Here is a 16,465-nt window from a genome sequence, read left to right on the forward strand (position 1 = left end):
GACCACTGGTCTCCGTTTGCGTACAACTTGGCAACTGGGAGCCGCGTGCGGCAAGCGCATCGGCGACTGGCGACACGTTTAGTTATGACACGCTCCGTCAGCAATCACCGAAACAGCATCCCCGTACCTGATCTGCATGTGACAGTAGTTGCCGCGCACACTGTGTGCACTGTGGCAGCTGGGACGACGATCGGAAGTTCGCCATTTCCGAAATAAAGCTCAATCGGATAGTTTTCGATTCACTTTTATTTCATGTCTAACGCGGCTGCGATTAGGCGCGCGCATCCTACGCTGCTTGGGGGCGTAAAGTTTTTTTTTTTTTAAATATTTGTTAGGTGATAGCGTAACGCTGTTCTAACGCATACGTATATGTCCCGCGCATGCATACTTATTGCGCTTTCAGGTAATATTCCCGCGGTTTCACCGCATTGCGTGGTTTCCCGCAACGCCTCACCGTGCTCTGCGGTGAAACATCATCGAAACGCGAGAAGGAAGCTTAGGGCAGATATATCAATCAATACCGCTGAGGGAAGCGTTTACGACTTTGGAGCAGCCTTTCAGCCTTCCCGACAGTGAGCGCTAAGCTAAGCACTTTACGAAAGAAGGAAAAATGGTGGTTTTTGCAAGAGTTTCATCTGAAATGCAAGCAGCTGCCATGCAGGTGTTCAGGTAAACTTACTAAATTAGAATTTTTCTTTTCTGCTGAATCGGAAGGCAAATTAAATAAAACTTACAGCTCCGTCAGCCTGCTACAAGGAGCTTCGAAATAGTCCATAAATTCGTCCAAACACACTACAAAATCTTACTTCTGCTGCTCCTAAGCTGGTCCTAAATAATCCTTGCTGCTCCCATGCCTGCTCTAAAAAGCTAGAGCCTGCTTTTACCTCTGACAGGTGGTCATCTTGATATCTCACACGCATACGACCACGCGCGCCGATGTTCTTGCTGTCCTGTACTCTATCGCTCCTTCCAAAGTTATGTGGACGCTTTCGACCTCTCCAAACGCTGGAAGAAGCCGCCCGTTCTCCCTTCTACTGTTAGTCAATTGCTTTCACGGCTGACATATTCTCGTGTTTTCCTGAGACCAACCTGCACCCTTCCCGGTATCCTCATCAGGACTCAAATCACTGTGGCCACCGATTATGACACGGGGTTCGTGATTTCCCGCGCAGTTTTAACAAGCCGTGGTACTGATGTCAGTGACTACTTTCTCCACGATATCATGCTTCATAGTGGTACTCCCCTTGAACTACTTACGGAACATGCCTGCAGGATTCCTCCTGAGTTGTTGACGAAACAATGCGTGCTCCTTTCGTCCCGAATAATTACCATGGCCTATGACCCGAAGGCGAATGGGCTTAACGAATGTCACAACCGCATAGTCGCAGACTTGATCGCCATGTATGCATCCGACATTCACCGCAACTGGGTTATTATTAGCTAGCAATTTGTAACCTCCGCATACAACTCTTTGCGCATGATGCTGCTCGGCGCTCTCCATACTTTGTCCTGTGTGGAAGAGATCCCTTAATGCCCTTTGCCACTTTGATTCACGCAGCCGACCCCATTACTACCTTTGCCCGTGATACCATTGTCAGCGACGATTACGCCCACCATATTGTGTTGTCACATGCTATCCGCCTAAAAAAAAAAAAAAAAAAAGAAAACTGGGAAAAATATTCGCCACGCTACACAGGTCGTTAAGATTTGTTACGTCCAGTGGCCGAAATAATCAATCAGGTTACAGCACCCCTGTCAAAGTCTCCATCCACTTCACAAAACTTCAATATACTGCATGTGGTCCACCTTCAGCAGTATTATTCACACTCCGCATCGCAAGGCGAACACGCACCTGAATGTTGCCTTTGCCGGGCGGATAGTGTTACCGGGGAAGGCCTAGAAGAAATCTGTTTGAAATGTAATGTAGAAAATTAGGCTTACGAAGACCAGCTGTCTTGCATCATCGTTCTGGAAACGTTCACTTGGCTGCTACTTGTGCACGAAAAGAAAAAAGGTGACCGCTTCGTTGAGATCCGAATTGTAGAATGTGAATCAAATAATCATTCTCCAATTCGGACCTTCTCGAAAGAGATCACATACACGGCGGGACATTCTCAAGATATACCAGGAAGAAAACTGTTTCGCAATGCAAGATGCGGAAGCCACTTTGTAGAGAATGGTCCTGTTTCACTGTTCTGAAAACGGGATACAACTGGCGGCTGGTTTTGCGTGAATTAAGAGGAAAGAAGTGTGAAGTTGTCGAAGAGGCATTGAATTGCATAATGTAAATCAGGTGGGCACTAGCTTTGTACGGAGGCCTGTTTATGCAGACTGGTTCTGCATCAGCCATTTGAAATCTTCCCCTTGCAAGATGCGTGTGGACGAAAGAAAAGAAAATTTGATCTCTTCGAACACGGGATGAATTTTACAATATTAATCCGATTTTCATCCTACTCTCCAGGCAGTGTCGCAGGATTTCGCTTGCTCGGCGGAAAAATCTTGAGTTGAATAAATAAGGAAGAACGCTGTTTGCAATGCAATATAAAACAGTTAATTGTATAGATTCAAGGTATACTCCGCACATAAAAGCAAGGACGAGAAAGGTACACAACAAGCGCACACCTTTCTTGTCCTTGTTTCTGTGTGCGCAGTATACCTTGAAGATATGTCTGACCGACTCGCCCAACAAGCACTATTTTAAAATATACTTGTATGGACTAGAACTGCCTCATCGTCGAGAAAATGTTCACTTGTCTGCTGCGTGTACATGAAAAAAAAAAAAAAAAAGGTGATCTCTTCGAACAATGGCTGAATTGTAGAATGGGACTGAAATATTCATTTTGCTATTAAAACCATGTCCAAGCAGTTCATGTACTCAACGGAGGAATTCAAACGATTCACAAATGCGGAAGAAAGTGGTTTCCAAATTGCTAGAATTGAAAGCCAATGGATATCGACTAGTTTTGCATCATCGTTCTTAAAACGTTAACTTAGCGGTTGCATGTGCGAAAAAATAAAAAAAGAACGTGATCTCGTGATTTGTGGAACGAATTGTAGAATATAAATCAAATGTTCATTTATCTTTCGTACCACATAGCAGGAGTTGAGGAAGTCAGCAAAGTACTCGCAACATTCATAAAGCACCGACAAATCAGCTGCAATAATATATTTGAAAGAAATATTATGCCGAATCGTATTGCGCCAACGTTCTGTAAGCGTAAAGTTGCCTGCTGCGTACGTGCGAAAAGAAAAAAAAAAAAAAACAGGTGATCTCGTGATGTGTGGAACGAATTGTAGAATGTGAATCAGATGTGCATTCAGTTTTCCGAACCACAGGAGTGCACAAACTGAGAAAAGCACTCGCAAGGTTCATACAACATCGATAATATTTGCAAGCGTGCGAAATGCAGTCTTCATCCACTAGGATGAAGACTGCCTGCCGTATTATCTAGTTTATCCCGCTTCCCCTACAGACTACGAGTCGGACGCCACTTTGTTTTCTATATCCCACTTCTTCCACATTGCTGCCGCACAGCGCTTGGATCCAACCACCAGTTAGCTCATCGACTGCCTCAGCACAGACCGCCGTGCCTCTTCTCTCACCATGTTCTTGCTGCATGGGAACACGCTATACAGACGCAACATGCAACCTGATGGCGCTATGTACTGACTAGTCGTTCCCCAACACCACGCTCTGTTGCCCTCGAACAAATGCATGACTTTTCTACAGCTGGTCAACTTGGTCTCCTACTCATATACGACTGCGTGCGCTGGCGGTTCTTCGTGTCTGGACTCTCACTCCGTCCAACGTTATGTGTCCGCTTGCGACGCCTTTTCACGCGGAAAATAAAAAACTCGTTCGGCCTTCTGGACTTTTGCAGCCGATTGCCATCACGACTGAGTCGTTTTTTCGTGTTGGCCTTGACATACTTGGACCCATCCCGGAGTCCTCGTCAGAAAACAAATGTATCGCTTTGGCCACCGATTAAGCAACGCAGTGCATGATCACCCGCGCCATTCCAACCACTTGCGCCACTGATGTTGCTGACTGTCTTCTACTCGACATCATACTTCGCCCTGTCGTTCACCGTTAACTCCTTACAGTCCGTGGCTGCTGCGTCCTCTCCCGAGTTGTTGACCGAATACTTCCGTGTTCAGTTGTTCACAGAATTCCTATATAAAGTTCAGGCTATTGGCCTTGCGGGACGTCTCAACCGCACACTCAAAAACATTTTCACCAAGCTTCTATCCGACTATCGCCGCAACTGGGATATTAGCCTGCCATTTATCACCTTCGCATACAACTTTTCGCGCCATGATAGGGCTGGGTACTTTCCAATCAATCTTCTCTTTGGAAGAGATCCTGCTTGCTGCACCCAACCATTTTACTACATATGTCCGTATTACCATCGCCCGAGCGGATGCCGCCCGCCAGATTGCTTATCACGAGCTATCCATCTCCAAAAGTTCAAAAACGTCTCTACGATACTCACCACTGTGTTGTTCACTATCCTCCTGGATCTTTCGCTTTGCTCTAGTTCATGTTCCGCCGTGTGGTGGTGCGTGAAACACTTCTGCATCGCTACACAGGTCCTTGTCATGTGTTAAGCATGCACAGTAATTGATGTAACCTATGCCGTTACACTGTTCCACCCACAATCTCCGTCCGGAGCACTTCCGAAATAATGCGTGTGGCCCGCCTGAAGCCGCATTATTCCCGCCCTACGTAGCACTCCTAACACGCACCGGGACGTTGCCTTTACCGAGGGGGATAGTGTTAACGGGGAATGCGTGAACAACGAAGTGGGGATCTGCAGAAGACGACGATGCTGACAGTGTGGATGCCGGACCACCCTCTTCAAGTTTCTGCGCTGTGTTCCGCCCATCGCAGCGCAGGTGTCATTAATACTTCCCCGCGACAATAAGAAGCCAATACTTATTGTATTATTGGAGCCGTGTCACATGGGTTCACGTATACGGCGGAGTACTCACCTGATAAAGCTGTTTGCAATGTTCGGTAGAGACCTGCATCATATTTCTGAAATCGCGGAGTTAGTGGGTGCGCGCAGCTTAAAAAAGTGACATCGCCACAAACGCGGGCGAAACAACATTTGAATCAACTATTCATTTTACAACTAGAACTGTCTTTCATGGATTCAGGTGTCTAAAGCTCATTACAATGCTAAGCATGGAAGCCAGGTTTCAAGCGACTAGTCCTACTTTATCGTTCTGAGAGCGTTGTGTCGTTGTCGGCTTCATTTGATCGAAAAGGAAAAAAATGTGAACTCGTCAGACACGCATTGAATTGCTGAATCTAAACCAATTATTCATTCTGCTATTCGAACCGTGTCATAGTTGACGTACTCGGCGGTTCACTAGAAAGGTAAATAAATCAGGAAGAATGCCGTGTGGAATGCTAGAAAGCGCGTTTATGGCGTCTAGCCCTGCATTATCATTCTGAAATCGGTGTCCTTGTTGGGGGCTTCGTGTGTGCGAAAAGAAAAAAAAGCTGATCTCGCCGTACACATACTGATTAGTATAATGGGAATCAGTTATTCATTCTTCTATTTGCTCCTTGTCGCAGGAGTTCGAATCCACGGCAGGAAAATGCTGCATGCGTCGTCATTCTGAAAACGTTCAATTGGCAGCGCGTGTGAACGAAAAGTAAAATATGCGATCTCGACATGCGCCGGCTGAATTGTAGAATGTTAATTAATATTCCATCTAATATTGGAGCCGCGTCGCAGAATGTCATGTACTCAGCCGAGCGCGCATAAATCTAGAAAAAACCTGTTTGCAATGCCAGGATTGAAAGCCAGTTTATGGTAACTAATCATGCACAATCGTAATGAAAACTTTCAATGCGAAGCTTTGTGTCCTGAAAGAAAACAAATGTATGATCTCCTTCGACGTGGACTAAATTGTACACGTGAATCACACCTTCATTCCTCGATTTTCACCGATTTAGACGCTGTAGCGGTTTGGTGTATGCAATGAGGACTGTTGCTCTGCGTTTAATATACGTACAGGGGTGATCTTCACAAAAACGACGGTGAACTAAGAATTGACGGTGAATAACGTTGCTCGATAAACAGACAGAGGTTACATATCGGAGTTATATTTGAAGGACCACTTACGATGAACGAGACACGTAAATTGGTTTCGTTTTGTTAGCGGGTTTAATGTCCCAAAGCGACTCAGGCTATGACAGACGCCGTAGTGGAGGAATCCGTATATTTCGACCACCTGAGGTTCTTTTACGTGCACTGACATTTCACAGCACGCGGGCGCTTTGCTTTTCGCCTCCATCGAAAAGCGGCCTCCTATGCCGGGATTCGATCCCGCATCCTTGGGACAGTATTCGAGCGCCTTAACCACTGCGCCACCTCGGCGGGGCACACGTAAATTACATAATGAATAAAGCAGCATTTATTGCTGCTTTTGAGACGCAATGTGAAATAGTTTTCATTTGACCTAAAAAGGAAGCTGTAGTTTAATCAGTGCTTGAATACGCCTCTGTTTGCTGATACCTTTTTTAGAAAAGGAACATAGCAGTATGCTGGAAAAACATCAATATATGGCAGCTCGGTTTGCAATCGGAAATTACGACAGGTGCCAAAGTAAGACAAATATTAAGCGATCGCTCGGGTGAACTGTTTTAGCGGATTGCCGAACACATCTTCGAATTAACTTTTTCATGCCATTTTTTCTTGGTATATTGGTATAGAAAGAGATCAATATTGGAAACTGTTGATTTGTATATCAAATACAAATACCGCATTATCAAGGACATTCAATATTCATATAGGACTGATCCATTTCGGTATTCATTTGGTGGTGTGAACAATTCCCACTGGAAATAGCGGTCGCGTGAAGTCGTTTCATTTTCTTCAAAGCATTTTACCAGACCCTGAGTGCTTGATTGCGCTATGCCGGTATATGTTTTTGGTGTATCAGGTTGGTTGTATCTACAAGCATTTTAGTGTTTACCCGCCCCTACTGCAATGCCACGAAGGAGGTGCATGTGTTAGGTACATCAATAAGTTCAAGCCATGTAGCAGGATTTCACGTACTCGGCTGAGATCTCAGGAGATAAATAATTTGGAAGAAAGCTATTTGCAATGCTCTGTACGAAATCGAGTTTATGTAGACAAGCTCTGCGAAAACTTTCAATTCGCAGCAGCGTGAGCTAAAAAAGAAAAAAAAAGTACGATATCTTCCAACGCGAGCAGAATAGTAGAATGTGAATCTAATACGTATTCTACTATTCAAACCATGGCGCAGGATTTCCCGTACTCCTGTAAGATGTGTAAATCAAGACTAAATCTTTTATTAGGATGTGTTGTCGGGCTAGTTGGTGCAATATTTCAGACAGGATAGTTGAGCGAAGAAGCCACACACAAAGCAGGGTACGGGACAAGCGAAATTCGAGCTCGTCCGCTACCCTCTTTTGTGTGCATCTTTTTCGACCAACTATCATGTCTGAAATAAAGCTGTTTGCAATGCAGCGTACGAAAGCCAGTTTATGGAAACTAGTCATGGGTCATCATTCTGAAACATTCAAGTTGCAGCGCTTGTCAAAAAAAAAAAAAAAAATCTTGTCGAACGCAGTAGGAACTGTAGAATTTTAATCAAATATGCAATGTATATTATTCGATCCGTGGCTGCTATAAAAACCGCGTGGAAGGAATTCATGTACACAGCGGAGAGAGAAAAAAATGGTCACTGAAAGGCAATCTATATCGACTGGCCTTGTATCATCGTTATGAAAATGTTCGGCTGGCGGCTGCGTGCGCGCAAAAAAGAAAATGTGGTCTCTTAGCTTGTTGGTTTTAATTGCAGAATGTGAAATAAATGTTCATTCTGTTATTCGAACCACTTGGCTGGAGTCCACAAAATCAGCATAGTACTCGCAAGATGCATAAATCATGGAGAAAGCTTCTGTAGGGACAGATTTGAAAGCTAGTCTATGGCAAATAATCTTGCTATGTCATCATCAAAACGCACAATTGGTCGGTGAGGTTGCTCAAAAAGAAGAAAATCTGATCTCGTCGGACGAGGACTGAGTAGGCAATCGGGAAAGTGGGATGTAGTGATCACAAGATGGTAAGTTTTCGAATTAGTATAAATCTGAAGAGGCGACGAAACAGATTAGTATTAAGGAAGTCCATCAATGAATTAGCGGTGAGGGGGAGTGCAGAAGAGTTCAGGATCCCACTACAGAATAGATATTCAGCTCTAACCGAGGATGACGACATTAGCCTAGAAGTAATGTACAATAATTTCACAGATATTATTACTTAATGCACTGTAGAAGTAGGCGGTAGTTTAGTTAAAGAGGATACCGGCAAGGTAAGGAAACGAACGATTTGATTATGAAATGCTAAATTATGAAACCTTCCAATCCAACAGACTAGATACAATTGGTAGTGGTATCAAAGCTAATCATTAAGCGCAAAGTGGCCGATATAAGGAAGTATAACATGGAGAAAAATTAAATATGCTGTGAAGAACGGGGAAAGCCTCAAAGCGATGAAGAAGAAATCGGGCATAGGCAAAAATCAGATGTATGCGTTATGGGACAAGGCGGACAATGTCATGAGGAATATGGACAAAATAGTCAAAGTAGCCGCAGAGTTCTATGCTTACCTCTGCAGTAGCCAAAGAAGTCAAGACAATAATGAGATTGGCGGTAGGGAAGAGCCGCCTCTGACAAAGGACGAAGTTAAGAAAGCATTAGAAACTATGAAAAGGGGCAAAAAAAGCTGAAGATATTTTGAAGGAAGAAAAATGTAGACTTCTTGAAGGAAGAGGGGGGGGGGGGGGGGTTATTGTGCTAGAAAAACTGGGTTCCCTATTTACGCAGGACCTAGTGTGATAGATCGTGTCATCGAGACGCAAATTTATCCTAATGCTTAAAAGAAAGCGGACGCTAAAGACCTAAAAAATTACAGACATATCAACTTTCTATCTGTTACGTATAAGGTATTCAAAAAGGCAATCGCTAATTGAATCCGGACAACCTTAGACGGCAACCAAGGAAAAGATCAAGCAGGTTTTTGGAAAGGGTACTGTACTATCTATCATCTATCATATCCATACTATTAACAATGCTGGGAATATAGCCAGCCTTTATACATAGCATTCATTGATTCCGAAAAAGCATTTGACTCAGTAGAAACCTAGGGGGTTATGGAGGCATTGCTAAAAGAAATCCAAGACATTTATTTTCGGTAAATACAGGGAAAGGGGTAATTCGTTAATACAGTGCTGGGAAATCGATTTATGCTTTTCTAGTTGTCATTACAGCAGATTTAGTGGAGTTAACAGCCATTTACCAGTCATCGCACTAATTATTTAAATCTTCTGGTGCTTTTCAAGAGATTTACCTTCGTCTATTGTATCAATTTCCTGTTAAATAATGTGGTCGTCTGCAAAAACTTGTGTATTAACATCATGGTTAGACGCTGGATTGTTTATGAAGAGTAGAAAGAGGACAGGCGCCAATACTCAACACAGCGGCACACATGGCCTGTTTGGGAGGTGTGGTGTTTAATTTGTACGAACTGTGTTCTGTCAGATCTCTTAATCCAGTTAACTGTGAATCCATGACCTATTATAAGCTCTAGAGTTTTAAATCAGTTTGGCATGTATAAACCGGTCAAATGCTTTCGAAAAGTCTAGTAGGATTAAGTCTGTTTCGTTCTGACCCTATATGCTGTGGGATAAGGTGTGGACTGGTTCTATAAGCTTTGTTACTGTTGAACGTCCCTGGCGGAAGCCATGTTGAAATGGGGATGATATGTTTTCACTTTCAAAGAAAACTGTTATGTTTTAAGGATGATATTTTCGAGTATTTATCCAGCGGTGGTTATGGAGATTGGCCTATAATTAGTAACATCGGACTTGTTTTCTGATTTCTGCTTTAAAATAAGAGTTGCAGCGATCGCGTAAAGATAGAAAATACGCCTGGCATGTAAGAGGACTGTGGTTCGAGCGTTCGAATCCCGGTACCGCGCAATTCTTCCCCAGAATTATAATAAAAAAAAACCCGCGTTTCGTTGGAATTCCATAAAACAGGTTTGAGGTGCGACCTGATGTCGGTGAGCCCCTCCGGCAACGCACTTCCTCACCAAAACAGGAGTTGACGACCCTGGTGCAGTAATTGGCCACAGCCTCCTATGATTAGTCCTACAGAGCCCCGACCCTCAGTCACCAGCGGCTGCGGAGCAACTGACTACGGCGGCGGTTAGACCTGTGACGCAGTGAAGAGTGCTAAGACTTTCTGGCTCCGAGGAAAGGCCGCCATTGAAAAAATGACCCTGGCAAAGTTTAAGGCTAGAACCCTAGCTAGTGAAGCTAGTTTAGCAGTGCTGTTAGAGGAGGTAGAAGGTATGCAATGGGGTATCATAGGGCTTAGTAAGATGAGGAGGCCAAATGAGGCATATATTGAACTGAAGGGCAGGATATGTACTGTGTTGTCGATGTTTGCCGGAGAGACGAGAACTAGGAATATGTTTCCTTATCAATAAGGATATAGGTGGTAATATAGAATTTTATATGCATATCATTAATGAGAGGGTGGCCGGCATCGTAATTAAGCTAAATAAATTGTGTGAGCTGAAGGCTGTTCAATCATACGCACATAGTACATGTAGCCATGATGCCCAGGCAGTTGAAAGCTTCTCTGAAGATGTGAAATTGGCAATGGGGAAAGTAAAAACGCGATGTACTGTACTGATGGGCGACATCGATGCCAAGGTAGGTAGAAAGCAAGCTGGAGATTAGGCAGTGGGCAACTATGGCATTGGATTAAGAAATAGCATGGGGGAGTTACAAGTAGACTTTGGTGAACCCAATAAGTTACGAATCATGAATACCTTCTCCGCCAAACGGGAGAACCGAAGTTGGACATGGAAAAGCTCTAACGGGGAGTCTAAAAATGAAATTGATTTCAAACTGTGCTCTAACCCCAGGCAATATGGAGGATGTAGAGGTAATCGGAAAGGTGCATTGCAGTGACCCTAGGATGATAAGGCATGGGGCAACGGAAAAGATTAGTGAGGAAGAATTCCATCAACGAATTAGCGGTAAGCGAAAAAAGAAGAATTCAGGCTCTCACTTCAGAGTACTCCGTATTAACCGAGGTCACCTACATTATAATAGATGCAATAAACAATTATTTCAGAGATATGACTCAGCGTGCGCGGTAGAAGTAGGTGGTAGAATTGTGAGAGGATACCGTTAAACTGTCTACAGAGACAAAAGATTTCCATGATGAAAGCCTCCAACGCAACAGACCGCATAGAACTGGCAGAGATCTCAAAGGTAATCCATAGGTGCATGGTGGCCGACATAAAAGAGTCTAACGTGGGGATAATTCATCAGCATGCTCTAAAGAACGGACGTAGCGTTAAAGTGGTTAAAATTAAATAATGCATAGGCAAGATCAGATGTATGCAATAAGGGACAAATGACGGGCCCCCGCGGTCAGGGGACTGACGGGTCGTGTGGGCACCCGTGTTAAATGCATGTTTGTGAGCGACCGTTCTTCAATTCTGTCGTTAACGCGCTCTACCACCTATGCATGCAGGTATGTGCGGCGCATAGCCGCTCACATTTGTCCCTGTTCCAAAGTACTACAGCGATTCGAAGCGCGCTGTTTCTTCGGTGACTTCCATACATGTTACGAACTGTGAACTGCCGTTTGTGCGCTGCAGGTTTTTTTGTTTGTTTTTGTTTTCACTGCTTTTTTATTTTGGGGGTGGGGGTGCGTCCCATCTTATGTGAGAAATCCACATGTTTTTTTCTCTTACTTTCTGATTTCATACACGAGCATGTAGATTTTTGAAGCTGACTCCATGGTGTCAGATTTAACCAGATCGACGAGCCTCGCGCTGAAGTTTGGTTGGCCGAAACGCTTTTTTTCCGCCAACAGTGGTTCGTCATTGGCTGTCGTTTTTCCTTTAAATGAATCGAAGTGCGACAACCAGGACTCCCAATTGTTATTTACGTTTTCAGAGAGAAGTGGGCGTGAAAAACGGTTAAGCGCAGCAGCTTTTTGCTCTTAGTATCTAAGTTATGTTTCGAAGCCGCTCTCCAAGCTGTCACCCGCCGTGCTCGTCCAGGGGGAGACGGTCTGTTCAGCTGCTGGCATTCGAAAGGGTTCTCCTCTCACCCGCTGTGCTCGGTTGCGCTGACCGGCGGTCTGTTGAGGTGTACCTGCTGAGCACCTTGGAGAAGTACTCGGTGTCGAACCAAGTTAACAGCATGTTTATTGCAGTCACCCCTGACACTTGTTAAATGGGCTCTCTAAACTAAGACCATATCGTTAAGCCAATAGGGACGAAGTAACCGCTCTGGGCGGGGCCATTAGGCTCCAGCATAGTTCCTCCTCAGACCTGTAGTGCGGCACGCACAACGTCACGCGTGCACATTCCGTGGAGTTTAAATCCATAGCCGTGGTCACTTACGTCCGTGCCGGACAGCCCGAGTCCCGTGGGAATGAGCTTCCTCGCATCCGCTGCTCCTTACACAAGAGCCCAGCGCACACACACACACACCTCCACACACCGTGGATGATCTGTGGTTCGGAATACTGCTGCTCGCCTTGCCGACGCCGACGCGGGACATCCGGAGTCGTCTTGCGGGCGGCGTTGCGTCGGCGACTTGAAATCCGCGCCAGCCAGGCATTCCGCGGTCCAGGGTCACGGGAAATGAACCAAAAGGCACGCACCGCGCCGGCTCTCAAGTGCAAGCACCGCAGCTGCGCTCTCGACGAGCAGGCGCCTGTCCAGAAGCCGGCGGTGTGGTATGTCGCGTTGATGAGCGCAACAATCTACCTCGGATGCAGCAAGATTTCTTTACGTGTTGTGATCTGGCCCAAACGGCTAAGCAGCGGCTTAACACACACCGATAGCTTCTAAATTAAATATACTCGTCATGTCGATGCAAAACTCGAGAGAGTTGGCTGCTGTGTAAATATCTGTTCAAGAATAACCAAACGGGGTTGTACACTCCAGCGGTGGCTCTGTGGTAAAGGCTCTTGACTGCTGAGCCCGAAGACATAGCTTCGATCGCAGAAGCGACGGCCGCGCTTCGATAAGGACGAAGCTGAAGTGTAGTGTGCAATGTCAGCGCACGTTAAAGAAACCCAGGCAGTCGATAAATTTCCGGAGCACTCCACTACGCCGTATCTCATAGCCGATGCCACTTTTGGATGCCAAAGTTCATATACCATACGAAAACTGAGTTGTATTGGTCCAGCTAGCATTTTGCTGCGGTTTCTTCCCCATGTACGAGAATGTACAGGTGCGGGCATAAGTAAACGGAGCACGCTCTTCCGTTACAATTAAAATCATGTCTTTCGCGCTAGGGATAAGAAAACAATATTTATTCAAGTAAAATGGTAGTAGCGTCTACTACCGCATCGCGGATTCCAAGACTGCTATTTTAATTATGCAACGCGCGAAAAACGGTAGAAGGAAAAAACGTGCTCCGTTTATTTTTGCCCGCACCGGTACGTGCAGAATATAAAAAAGGTGCATTATGCTTGACATGCAGCGCAACAGTTTGTTATCGGATATAAGGTTCCAGAGATCAAAAGAAATGATCCTAATGTGGCTGTGTTCATAAATAAAGCGCTAAAACTTTTCCCAGCTGTTAGCTTTTGAAGTCAGATGAACACTAATCGATTTGTTCATGTGACTAGCATACACCAGGCGAACGAGAACACAACCTAATTGCTGAGGTTCGAAATGGCTGGCAGGAAAGAAGAAGAGCGCATTGGAAGTGGAACTATATGCGACTCATACGCAACAGTAATGTTTGCAATTCTTGAAAAATGTTTTATCGTCAGTAAGGGACAGAACCGGCATTATTAGCGCAGCGGTGTGATGATCCCGAGCACAGTTAACGTGAACGTAAAACCAAATCCCATAAATAACAAGTCGATTTTAACTCTACGGCAATGAAGATCTTGCTCCAACACAACCCTGCGGTGAAATTATTTTCGCCGATTTTCTTTATCGTCCGAAGGCTATTCAAACGCAGATGCCATGCAGGCGCGGCCGCATCATCGCGCCGCGGCTCCGAAGTCCCCAAGGAAGCGCCCGCGCGGCGGCGCGCTGGTCGGCAGAAAATGGCCGCGGCCGGGTGTGGCTAAAAGTACCGGAATCGTGGAGACATCGAAAGTACCGGAATCGTGGGACATCGAAAGTACCGGAATCGTGGAGGAACGCTAATATTATCTTAATTCATAAAAAAGGGGACGCTAAGGACTTGAAATATTACAAACCAATAAGCTTACTATCAGTTGCGTTGAAAGTATTTACCAAGGTAATTGCTAATAGAACCAGGACAATCTTAGACTGCAACCAAGCAAAAGACCAAGCCGGTTATAAGAAAGGGTACTCCACTATCGATCATATCTATACCATCAACTAGGTGATAGAACAATGGTACAGCCCCTGCACTTAACATTCATTGACTTCGAGAAAGCATTGCATTCGGTCGAATCCTCTGCGGTCATGCAGGCATTGCGAGATCAGGGTGTAAGTGAGCAATACGCGAAAATGCTGGAAGATATATATAGTGGTTGCACAGCTACCAGAGTTCTGCATAAAGGAAGTGAAAAATTGGCAATTTAAAAAGGTGTTAGCCCCGGAGACACCATCTCCCCAGTGCTATTTACAGCTTGCTTAGACAGTGCAATAAAAGGCAAGGAATGGGAGCAGTCAGGCATCAGGGTAGTTGGAGAATATCTCAGTAATCTGCCATTCGCTAATTCCGTTGCCTTGTGTAGTAACTCGGGGGACCACCTGCAACTAATGATAAATGATCTAGGCAGGAGAAGCAGAAAGTTAGGCCGAAAGATTAACATGCACAAGACTAAGGGAATGCTAAACAGCCTGAGTAAGGAAGAGCAGTCTAAAATAGATAGCGAAGTGTTGGATGTGGTAGGGGAATATGTCTACTTAGGAGAGATAGTGACCGCAGATCCGTACCACGAAAGAAAAATAATTAGAAGAATAAGATTGGGATTGACTGAATTTGAAAGGTACTCAAACGTTAATGCTAGCCGCTTATCGATATCACTCGAGAGGAAAGTATATAACAGTTGCATCTTACCTGTACTCACCTATGGCGCTGAAACGTGGAGGCTAACCAAGAGAGTTCTACTTAAGTTGAGGACAACGCAGAGAGCAATGGAACGGAAAATTGGCGTAACGTTAAGAGGTAGGAAGCGTGCAGACTGGGTCAGAGAAATAACTCATTCTACTGATATTCTAGTCAAAATTATGAAGAAGAAATGGGAATGGATAGGCCATGTCGTTGAAAGAGTGAAAAACCGATGGTCCCTAAGGCCAAGAATATGGATTCCATGGGAAGGTAAGCGTAGATGGGGGCGGCAGACAATTAGGTGGGCGGATGAGATAAAGAAATTAGCAGGGGTCAGGTGGATGCAGCTAAAACAGAACCGGGTTAATTGAACGAAAATGGGAGAGGCCTTCGCCCTGCAGTGAGTATAGTCCAGCTGATGATGATGATAATTTCCCCGCTTTTTCATTCTAATGGGGGATGAGACGTCGACAACGTCTTACTAAAAATTATGGTTAAATACTTAGCAAGCCATCCAGACGGCGTATCTTTTATAGAAGTATTTGGGCCTGGCCCTTTTCTGGTGTCGATAATTAATCATAGGTTAAATGTCGCACGCTCAGCAACAGTTAATGATAAAATTGGGTTTTTTGTTCATGCGCTCTAGGGAGGTATTCTGCCATTATTATTAGCAAGAACGGAGGCAAAAAGAATGTTAAAAGAATTCGCTGGGTTTAGGCTTGCTTCTTCTGTGGTTTGATTATCATCATGTCATTTCGGATTAAGGTAGTTCCAAAATATTTGAGGATGCTTTTATAGAATTATTTACGGTATTAGTAAAGTAGTGCTGTTTGGTAGCCTTCATTCGGTTTTTTATGCTTTGCATTGCTAGAGTAAGCTGGTGTCTGGTTTGAGCACAGGATTTAGTCTTCAAAAAGTTTTGAGGCGAATATCTTTGCGTTTTGCATGTGTGACGTCGCGGGTAATTCACGGGTTGCGTCTTTGCATTTTTTTCTTCCCATATATGGCACGAACGTCTGAACGCAATATGATAAAATTGTTGTAAAAGCGTGCCGTAATGAATCAATATCAGTAGAGTCGTGGCGCGCAAATTCGCTGAATGAGCTGTGCTCGAAGAAAAGATGATCGAGCAGAGTCGTATCATAAGCTTTTTTGTAATCTGGGAAAGTAGCTTGCTGTTGTGACAAAGAAAGCATATCACAAAGGCGGACGCTACATAAGGTTAGTTTGTGGTCAGAGATACCATCTAGAATTATCGAGAGGAAAGCTGTCGCTTAGTAATATCAGGTCAATTATATTGTGCGAATATTTTTGTACACATGTTTTTTGGGTAGAAACATGAGTG

This window comes from Amblyomma maculatum, unplaced genomic scaffold (genome assembly GCF_055883805.1).
Source record: "Amblyomma maculatum isolate TAMU_Amacu unplaced genomic scaffold, ASM5588380v1 scaffold_18, whole genome shotgun sequence".
NCBI lineage: Eukaryota > Metazoa > Arthropoda > Arachnida > Ixodida > Ixodidae > Amblyomma > Amblyomma maculatum.